This window comes from Agelaius phoeniceus, chromosome 4 (assembly GCF_051311805.1).
Source record: "Agelaius phoeniceus isolate bAgePho1 chromosome 4, bAgePho1.hap1, whole genome shotgun sequence".
Lineage (NCBI taxonomy): Eukaryota > Metazoa > Chordata > Aves > Passeriformes > Icteridae > Agelaius > Agelaius phoeniceus.
In genome coordinates, this window is record NC_135268.1 from 55,156,874 (window position 1) to 55,168,942 (window position 12,069).

A 12,069-nucleotide genomic window follows, 5' to 3' on the forward strand; every position below is an offset into this window, starting at 1 on the left:
AAATTACATGCTATCTCCTGATATCAGTATTTGAGGTGAAAAAGTGTTTAATACATTGACTTAAAACATATACGGACCAAATTTTTTTTAAGTCAGTAATTATTTATGAAACATAATTTTGCTTTAAGTTTGATTTAAAAATGTTAAATCATTCTGATTTTAAGCATGTATTTCAGGGAGAATCAATAATGATTAAGTACATTTGTATTGGCAAGAACATAGTTACAATTAAGCTATTATCAGATTTTCACTGTATGAAATAAAAAGAGAATGTCCTTATTTGTTTTTACACATTTCTGTGCTTTACAATGCACATATTAGACTAAACACCATCAATAATCACCTGCCATACTCTATTCATGTCTTTAATATAATCTTTGTTCTGTAATTAAAGGTTAATGTACTTGTACAGTTAGTAGTGGAATTGTGGAATTGAAGTATTTTATTCTTGCAGTATGATATTTGTCTTTACTCTGGAAGAAAAATTGTAGAAAAATATTTATATAAAAGAAAACATTACTTGGCAAATTTTGAAACATTTCAGCAAAATTCTTCAGCTAGTATTTTAGTTAGTTAGCAATTCACCAATATTCACCTTGATCTAATTGTGAAGTATATATATGCATTTTACTACTAGTAATAAGATTTAGATTGCTTTTATTTCTATTAGAACTATAGAAGCAATAAAGTTATAAGAAAATGAAAGTAGACTTTCTCCTCTCTCTTACCCAGTTAATGAAGCGATTTAATTAAAATGTCTTTAGTCAGAATCCTCTTCTCAGCCTATTGAGAGCTGAACATCTTCACTCCTCTTACACAGTTGCATCAGTTAACCTGGTGGTAGTGATCTGTTGGATGGAATAGAGTTTATTTCTCAGATTCAAAGAAATAAGAAATATTAACTGAGACAATAAATTAATCTAGTTTGTTCACTTTTGCTAATGAATGAGGTCTGTACAGCTTGGATCAAGACCAAGGTATTATGGGTGAGCTGGATTTTGGAATAATGGCCGTATTAAAAAAATATTGAGGCAATAAAATGGAATTGCCATAAAACTGTTAAACCTACACTTTAGGGCATATAGTGAAAGTAAAACAACTAGAAATTCAAAAGTCTGGTCTGTTACAGAGGATTCTATACTTCTACAGTCCTAGTGGTAATCTCCCAATTCATAGATCTCAGCTCTCTGATCCACCCTGATCCATTAACATAAAGGTATCAGATTAATTTTACTTTTCTTCAGGAGGATTATTCAGTGGGAAATGATATTTCTGCAGCTCCTCCCTATCTTTTCTACACTTAATAGCTTTTCTTCAGATTATAGTATTAATCATTTCCATAAAATCATAATTTCTATTATATTCTAAGTTATCTGAATTGCTGAAGAAAAGCAGACTGAGTTTAATATATATTGCTAAAGAAAAGAAAAACCTTCTCTTTCTGGAACAAAGTTTATGTTCTTCATACAATTTAATGCACTGTAAAGAAATAAATTCAAATAATTCTAGTGTTAAAAGAAATACTGTAAAGATGCTTATTTTAAATTGTTTTATTTATGAATTGCATTTTAATTATTTTCAGCATTTTCTATGTCATGACTATTAGTATTTCAATATTTGGGGATTTGTCCCTCTAATTTAGCCATAAACCCAGCATACCTGTTAACAAAGCTATGTGGAATGTATTTGAATACAGGGGCACTGACATACTTGGTAATGTACTAAGTATATCAGTACAAGTGAATACTGCCCTGACCCCATCTCCTTCTGACAAAGCACGACCCTGGCAACATCCTTGGCTCAGCAGAGCACATGTTTGCTCTTGGGTCATGTCACTGTGCAGGCAGAATGCTAAATTAGCATTGGTCCTTCCTAGTGCACAAGCAGATTTATGTCAGCTTCTTAATTTTTCATAAGTAGCTTATATTAATATTCTAGACTGTGAACATGTAAGGAATGAACAAGTATCCCATTCTGGATAGATTCAAATACCTATTCAGGATGGATTCAGGATGTCTTTACATTTGGAAAAACAAAATTTGTCATGTGGTCAAGGTAAAGAGCTAGGCCAGATACATCTTGAGGAGAATTAGTATCTCTCTTTATATAGGACATAACACCAGAAAATTCTATGGTTTGTTTTCAAAGTAACCAGAAGCCCCTTAATGTCAAAACCACAGAATACGACCCCTGCAAATTAACTCTTACGAACCTAAGTATATGTCATACAGCCTAGTTCTGCACTAAGACCAAACCAAAAGAGAAGTTCCAAGGGAATGAAAGACATGAACTTGTGATACCTCCCATTTTATTCTTCCATTCTTCCTTGCTTTGTCCTTTTCTGAAAATGAAAAGTAAAAAATTTTTACCTCAAGAAGAAGATTCATTTGATCTTCTATTTGTGCAGGGAGCTAGAGAAGAGGAACAGGTAGAAGGAAGAAAGTTTTACAGGATTGCAAGTGCCATCTTGTGAGTTTCTGTGAAAACAGAGCGGGCAATCTTGCAATATTTTAATTACTGTGTAAGACAGTCAAGAAAAAGTACTGGAAGAAAGAAAAAATAAGAGTAGGTCAAAGTTTCTTAGTTAAAGTTTTGATTTTCAGAAGTACTGAGCCTTAATTTATCTTTTGAGATCAACACGAACTGTAGATCACTTACTGTGAGTGATCCAAAGGTACATATACAAGATTTAGTACATAAAGACATTGTTTGCATCGAAGTTTCTATTAAAATTAACAAACAGATCTATTTGTGAGTCTGCTTTAGGTACTTAGATAAGAAACATGGCCTAAACACTATTAACTTCACTCTTATCTTTTTAGAAAAAGATTGCCCTCCTTGTTGAGAATACTAAATTGTTATTATTTTATCGGTATTACCTTAGCAATATTTTTTTCTGTGGACTATCTCTGAAATTCCTGAAAATTAAAATATTCAGTCTTTCTGAACTCCATCAGCTTGAATCCCTATAAATACAGAAGAATTTCACTTTTACCTGCAACTACTTTATCAATTGACAAAGATCCTTCTAATATAATTTGTACCTAGGTTCTTATTGACTCCTGTTTTATTTCTAGATAACATATTTTAAACAGCCTTTGAAAATTTGCATTAATAAGAAAGATTCATAGCTCTAATAGGTTGTTAAAGAATAACACCTACAATGTTCCTTATTTTGTAAAGTGTTTTCTTTCTGAAAAGGGTGCTAGGTTAAGCATTTAAAAATGGATATGCCAATAGTCATTAATCCTTTAAGAAATCATGAAGGATCATGCCAATGAGTTTCTAATAAAAAATTTCCCATGGGTAAAATATAACTAGTGTTATAGCAAAATAGTGTCTGTGCCATGCAAGGCCATTTTATTTTGTCCTTTAATTCAAGTTGTCAAAACATGTAAAGTGGTAGTGGGATGCCAGGAGCAGATACAGGACCAAAGGCCTTTTTTTTACTTCATAACCTCTCATCTTCAGGTGACATCATAAATCCTTGTCACTGTCAGAAGGCTGCAGTGAGCAGTAACATTATTTCCCCAGCTACTGTAAAATACCAGCTGGTATCTTGCATAAACTGCACAGTAAATCAAGGGAAAACTGCAATGTTATTTTACAATAGGGCTGTAAATAACCTGTGCCTTGATCATAAATCTGTATCACCAGCAACAGCCCGAATCAACAATAGCAACTTTGAAACTGAAAGGATCTTTCTCTTTGCCTTTAAAACTGTTCTTGTTATTCTGGTTTTGCCTAGTGTCTAGCAACTATATACTCACCTGCTCTGTGAAAATGAGCTTTGAATAAATATTTGAGATGTGTAATTTAAATACATGACGGCTTCTGTACTCAAGACTCACTATATTTTCTGATTCAAAAATGAATGTATGCAGGGCATCTTCCCATACTGGTCTTTTATTATTGCTTAAGTGGCCTCCAACAGTACAAAAGCAACAATCCACTGAGCTTTGATACAAAAGCAAAATATATCGATTTCTCAGGTGTGGGTCACAATTTATTGCTGATGTTACTCAGAGTGTCAGAGGAATTAAAAGAGACAAAAATCCAAATGGATGGTCATAGATAGAGCATGTGTGTTTTTTCTATGCATTGTATTATGGCTCACTAGGGCACTAGCAGTCATATTGCCTATCTTTATAATCCTGCCCAGATTGCCAGTACTGGAAAAATAATTACCTCTACCCAAGATATGGTAACCAGGGGATATGACTTGCTCATATTTAGTATTCTGTTGTGTTTATTAAAACACATATATAAAAAAACTTACACATTTTTAAGCAGAGGAGTTTCAACTGTCTTGTTCAAAATTTTATATGTTTTTCAATGTGCTCCTCAGAAAGCTGTTAAGGGAGTTATTAGAGCAATACCTGCCACTTTCTTACTGTCATTCTATTCAGTATCCCTTAAATACTATAAAAAGTATCTACTAAAAATTCAGAACTGTGATAAAATTGGCATGTCACCTTCTTCTTTGCCCCTTTCCACCACTGTATATTTTATTCACTGTTGCTTCATCACTAGTTGTTCCAGAAAGAGTTAAATTTTAAAAAAGTACAGAGTTTTAAATTATTTCATGTTTCAATTTGCACATAAGGAGATACCGACTTTAAAGATTCATGCATGCTTTTACTGAGTGGTTATATATTTTTTCAATTTTTTTACTTTCAGATTTAGCAAAGCCCTGCCAGAAGACATTTAATGCTGTCATCGATATTCACTCTACTGTCAGGGATATTAAACTGAGAAGAAAGACCTGGCACACTGACTTCCTCTTGAAGCTTTGATAGCATGTTGGCTACAGCTTAGCAGTGTGAAGAATAGTGTTGCACTGCAAGCAAAACCGGGGAATTTTCTTCTTGTCAATTTAGAAAAGTTGTGAGGAAAGTCAGCTTTAGACCAGATAGGCTTTGCAGATTAGAAGGATTACAGGTTTTGTTTCATTTGCTAAGTAAAAATTTACCTCATTTCTTTTGTCAGCATTGACTATACTGTTACAGGGCACTGGACTTTTAAGAGGCTATTTTAGTTCCCAGAATCCCAAGGGCTCTTGTCCAATTTCATCCCCTTACCTATTCAGTAGTATTAATGAGAAAATGTGCAAAACATCTAATTTTAACATACTCAGTCGACAGCAATGAACCTGGAAGAAAGGAACTGATTTATAAGGAGTGTGTATATGTATAAGAGTTCTAAGTATTAGAAACTGGAAAGACAGCAGATTGAGACAGATGATTTCATCCCTCTATTCATCCCTGGGGAGCCCCCATCTGGAGTGCTGTGTCCAGTTCTGCAAGGGAGACTTGGATGCAAAGCAGTGAATCCAGTGTAGAACCAGAAAGGTGATTAAGGGATAGGAGAAAGTGTCACATAAGGAGAGGCTGAGAGAGCTGGGGCGCCAGCCTAGAGGAGACTCATGATGGTGTCTTCTGAGTGTGTATAAATACCTGATGAGAGAGGTCAAGGGAGACAGAAGCGGACTCTTCTCAGTGATGCCCAGTGAAGGAGCAAGAGGCGATAGGTATCAACTGAAACAAAGGAATTTTGTTAAAATATTAAAAAATTAAAATAGCCCCAAGAGTGATTAAGTACTTGGGCAGGTTGTCAAGAGATGTTTGGGAGCCTCCATCCATGGAGATATTAAAAACTTAGGAAAATATGGCCCTAATCAATGTACTCTAGCACACCTTTGTGCAGAGGGGTTCAGGTAGATGATGTAGGTCCCCTTATGCTTCTGCCCTTTCTGCAATTCTTTGAAAAAGGGAGATGTTTGGGACTTGCTGAGTGACAGTTTTAAATTATTACTATTAATGTGGATTGTCTGTAAGTAAGAATGAATGAGTTTAAGTACTACAAATCAGCAGAAAGAAGTGTACCTTGATTTAAGGGTAGAGGGTAGAAATATTCCTTTAACAATTTGACACATTTCCTTGACAATTTGAAAGATAAGATTCTAAAATTCCAAGTAAATTGAGATGAAAAGTATGCTGGCTGTATCACCTAGCTAACCACTCAAAAATAGTTGAGAGTTACATTTAACCAGAAGCTGAAAGTCATAAAGATTATAACAATTAACCAGACAAGTAACCTCCAGAAATCATTTTTCCTTTACCTACTATCAAGTTTCAAATACATTTAGGGTTTTCACACATACTTCTCAATGCTCCCACTACCTCTCCAAACTTCACATTTCTATTAGACACTGGTTATTTTCTCTCTGATGATAAAATTTGTGACATCAGCCAGAAAGTTTCTCAATGTTTAGTTCCCCTGCTTGGAGTTCATGTGGGAAACTTCCAGAACACTCGAGTTGTGCCAGCTGGTGACTAGGAAATGCTTCTTTCCATGCTGCATTGGGTAGGAGAGGTGGTCTTGATTCTCATCTGCTTTATTGCTATCTGTTCACTCATTTATACTGTTTAAGACACTGAATTCAAACTCTTTTTGTGGACTTTGAGTAACATTTAATAGCAAAAGCATTGCAGTCACTTGTTTGACTCTTTTCACTCTCAGTAGCCAAATGGCTGGCTAACATAAATTTCCATGGCTCCAGTCTTTGTCAGCAATCATAAAAGATTGATACTGAATTTTTTTACTGTTTTAAAGCAGAAGAAATTTTGCAAGCTTTATATTTTATTTAAATAAGAACTGTGAACTGCAGCTGGAAACCCTAAAGTTTGCACTAGCTTTCTAATTCTGACTTTTAACTGAAAACTCTTAGAAATATGATGCAGCTTCCAGGCTTCTATGATAATATATGTCTTAGCAATTTTATCAGAATGTTAATAATGTCATATATAGAAGGCTTCAGAAACTGAGAGTAAATATGTGTATTAGTCATCCTTAGCAATTAGTTATATAGTCAAAAAGCTACAGAATTAAAATACTTTGTTAAATTAGTTACCTAATTGAGTTAATTTTAAAATGAAAGCTGTTAAAGTGTTTAGAAAGAACAACAGGTTTGTAATATCACAATCATACCAGACTACAGAGGATTCCCTCTTCTTTTTCTTCATTTTACCAGAAATAGGTGTGACATGGCCTGACTGGTCAAGGTCCTAAACAATCTGAGTTACATTTTGGGATTTGAGCATAGTATATCCAGAGATTCCAGCATCATTATTTACTCTATTTAGTTTTGGCTAGTACTGAACACAAAGGATGACTGAGCAAAGAACTGGCAAGCTGTGCAACACGTTTTTTGCAGACACTTTTTATAGAGTTGGTTGTGGCAGTTAATGAGTTAATAACATTAAAAAATAGGGCTGTTTAGTTTGGGATTTTTTCAATGTATTTTTCATATCAATTTCATATAAATGACAAATAAATTCGTTTACAGGGTGGGGCTCAGGGGAGCCAGGTTCAGAATGGCAGAATTATTTTGGGAGGCATTTGCATTCTAAAGGGGCTGTTCTATGGACAACAGTATTTGGAGTTCTTGCGTATGCAACAGAAATTGAAAGCTCAGAAAAAAGATAGACAGAAAAATTATTACCTTCTAGGGAGATAGTCTGAGCCACTATCTAATCAGGACATTTAAGTTGCAGCTGAAGAAGCTGTTGGGTAAGTGGCAGAATTTACTCAGCTCTTATTCTACTACAGTGAGCTGAAATAGTTTGAAAGTATTTTTGATTTCTGTTAGGCTGAATTTTATAGGTAATATTTGAAGAAGATAACATGTACTATTTCTTAAATCTCTTGAAAAATTAATTTTGTCTTTAATGGACAAGAGAGAAATAGTAAAGAGTTTTATCATTACAAAGATATTTTTCTTCTATGTCTTCATAGAATCATTTCACTTGCATATATACACCATCACAACTGAGAAATCACAAACTTATATCTACAGACTGGAAAACAGGCCAAGAATTATGCTAAAAAATCTGCTTCTCTGCCAGGGGTTGGAAAGCAATAGGGAAACTGAAAATATAGAAGCCTAGGATCTGGCTTAATTCAAATTAATACTGCCAAGGTTTAAATGCTTCCTCAGTTGATACCCACTCAGTTGTAGATACTCAACCACTCAACCATCTTCCCACAGGCACGTATATAAACTGGTGTTAGGTTGCAGAGTGAAAAGAGAGAGTTCCCTTCTAACTACTTTGTTCAGGCAAGGGCTTTCTCTCTGCTGTAGTAGGTCAGAGGGACAGTGATAATTAAGGAATGAAGAAGCTGGCATTACCCATAAAGGAAGCCAACCTACAGGAAAGAGATAGTAACAAATGGAAACTGTAGGACATCACTTATTTAGAAAGCATCTGAATGTTAAGATCAGTGAGATATAGCTCCTAGAGTTCAGACAGAACTCTTGTTTCTCTTGTTGTTTTAGAGACATGTCAAACTACAGAGGAAGGGAGAATGCAAGGACAATAGAAATTATAATCCAAATTGTTTATGTCAGCCTAAGCCGTGTTCAGTTATTGAATTTGTATAAGATCCCCACCAGGACATGAATAAACTCTAGATGGTACAAGTTTCCTGAGCACAAAAGATTCACACCCATGACCAGAGAGCTTGAAGTTTGTGCATGGACAAATATTCCTCCTGGTTTACAACCTGATAGTCTTTTCAATTAGATGCAGGAGTGCACTGAATGGGAGTGTGAGTCATATTTATTTTCCAATAAGTCATGAAAATAGCTTCAGTTCAACTGCAATGGTTCTATAAAAATATAGAAAGTTTTCAGCTATGGACAGATCATAACTTTTGGATTTCCATATGCTTTGGGTGACATACATTTTGATCACAATAAACTCATTGGGCACAGAAACAGAAGCTCTTCACCCAAAAATTACAAACTGAGATCCAGAAAAGGGGCCAATTTTATGTATGGTGTTGAATTTTTCTTGCATACAGTGAAGCTGAAACTCCTTTGTTTGTTACCCCTAATCTCAAATCCCACAATACTTCATTGATGCATACTAACAGCTCTCATCCAGAACTAGACCTAGAGAGTGGATCTGTTCTTACGCCATGCTATGCTCAACACTTAATGATCCATAACTGACAGTGACTGAAAGCCACTGAAAGCAAAGTGACTCAGTAGTGTGTGTGCACAGAATACTCCAGAGATGGCTACTGCAGGACATTGCTGGGGTTTTAATGCCAGGACATAAATAAATGTACAATTGCAGTACAGTAATATTTAAAGGCAAAGGGAATGGGTGTCTAATTTGGCTTAGTTTCTGAACATTTAGTAACATCAAGCATTAATTTCTCCACATATATCTGAACAGATATTTTACTCGATGATGGAATACAAATTATTTTTAAGGTAGTCTGATTCCTTTCATTATAAGGTTTTACTTTCTTTTGTTCCAAACATCAATGAACTTCATCTATCTGGGTATATGTTTCTCCATTGCAAGTGATTGCTTCAGATTGATTTTCTTTGTGGTTTTTGTTTTTTGTTTCAGCTTTAATGTCACATAAAACAGCTCATTTATTTCTGAGAATTAAAGCAGAAAATAATATATTGTTTTCCAATGTTAAATAATTGTGAGACTTTTTTTAAAAACATCAAAAAAACATCACATTTCGGAACAGTTACTTAGAAATTGGTTGGAAGGGGTCTTTGTTTAAAAGGTAGTGCCTTAGTCTTCTATATGAATATCTGATCTGCTAAAAATTTTCAAATCCAATGTTAATACATAACATAAAGATGATTAACAACACATATATCTTTGCTTATGTAAAACATTCTCTGTTCTAGTACAAAGGTGAACTTTTTAAATTTGAAGCTACAGGACATTACTAAATAGAAATTTTTTTGATGTTATTCATCTGGAGATGTGACAGAAAGAAACTGACCAGTTCAAGTGAAATACAGTCCTGTAGAGACCAGAAAGTGTAAATAGGAGAATAGAGTGGAAATAAAAATGTAAAGTTAGCAGTGAAACAGGCAGCATGAGAAGAAAACTTCTGATCTTAACTTTCAACTTAAATCTGATCTTGAGTTTCAACAACTAATTGGTCATAGAGACTAAGGATAAAGGTGGGAAAATTGTGGAAAGCCAGAGATACTATTTTTTCACAGGTAACTTTCCATTTTGTATAAAACATACTGAACAGAAGACCCCTATGTTCTGCAAATAAAGTTATGCCTGATTGTCAATTCCCATGCTTATCCTTAGACCATGAAGTAAAGCTGTCATGGTGAAGTCTCTTTTAAAGTATAAACCAAAGCAGACCAAAATAAGATTAAACCTGAAACTGTCTATAACTACCTGGATATTGTGAGATGGGGCATGGTAGAAAATACAAGGTTTCACTTGCAGTACCTAGGATGCAAAATGTCTAGGCACTAATAAAGGAGGAACATACTTTCTGTTCTCTAAGACAGTACACTGGCGCTAATTTCCACAGTACCTGCCACTGATAGACTTTACCAGCCCTGTTTTTATATGTATGGCTGAGCAAAACTGTGGGGAGCATTTAGGATTAAGTAAGAGTCAATAAGTGAAAAGTTTAATACAGCTAACATTCTCTAATTACTTGAATTAGCAGCATAGGTTAATACAACAATTCAGTCTGGGAGGAACCTGAAGAGTTTTCTAATCCGGCCCCCTGCTGAAACCAGGATCAGCTGATAGATCAGACCAGGCTATCCAGATGGGTCTGGAAAACTCTCAAGGATGGGTATTTCAGATCCTCTCTGGTTGTTCCAAATGCTTGAATCTCCTAATACCAAAAATATTTGCTTTATATTCAAAATCGGATTTAAAATTATAACTTTTTTGTCATGCTTTTAGACAATAGGTGATTAAAGAACAGAAACATTTTATAGAGATAAGCGACATCTGGAAAACAGGAAAGATTTCAAATGTCTCAGAAAAACAAATGTTTAAAAGCAGAAATCTAACACATTGGTCTCACATGTAGATATTATCTACCTAGATGACAGCTATACTGCCTATATTTAATCTCCAGCACACTATTTGCTATAGTAAGCAGTGATTCGAAACAAAAGGAGAGTATTTGGTGAGAAGGTACAAGGGAGGAAACACATCCTAATATGTAAAATTTTGAAATTGGGAAAATGTTTCATGATGTATTAATAAAGATTATAGAAAACTTGGGCAGAATATAATTCCTTTTTGTGTGGAAGAGTATCCTGCCCCAATAAAAAACATATTGCACAAGGGAAGGAAATTCTTTTGGCCTCAGGGAGATGTAGGACTGAGATTGCTAGATTGAGAAGATTTGGATCATTAGCTTCAGTGGTATAAGGCTCAGTTCCTCATGGACAAGGACATCTGCTTTTAGCCCTGAGAATGACCTCAAGACTTTTTCAATGAAGAATGGTGCATTTAGTAGAACTTGGTCTTACCAACACTTACCTACAGATGTTATGGTTTTCTTCTTCTTCCTGTTAGGAATATCTCAAATTATGCCTTGCCATCTCCAACGTGTACTGGCCAACTGTGATGACACCCATGCTTTATCATAATTAACAGAAAGTAAAGTCCCTCAGGTTTCTAGAAATTGTTATAATTAGGATAGGTTTATACTTCTGATTCAGAAAAGTTAAACAGAAATTCATAAAATGGAAATTATTAATGGATTCAGTATTGCCATCTTACTGCTAATGGTTTAAATAAATTATTGGTATAGAGATTCCCTTAGCTGTTTAAAAATAGCACAAGTATCTCCAATTATTCCTGTTAAATGTTGCTCAGTGAATGAGAGTGAATCTTTGACCCTATTAATGCCTTGTTAGAAATGAGATGGATGTCTAGAATTTTGGAGATCATACAGTTCTATTACAGCAGCTATATAAGAGTACTTTGGCAGCAAGAGATATAGATTAATTAGAACCACTTAATGTTAGGAATTTTTACAGATGATAAACAAAAACTTTGAAATACTCTTTGTATGTGTCTATATGTGGATGCACATATATGTCCATGCATATAACACAAGAGAGGTTTAAAGAATACCACACAAAACAAGATCAGGGAAATCTATTCAGTATCAAGACAATACTAAAAGAGACTATTATTTGTAGTGTGTTGGAAATGAAATAATGGCCTCCTTGTTGAAGGACCTTATAACCTTGCT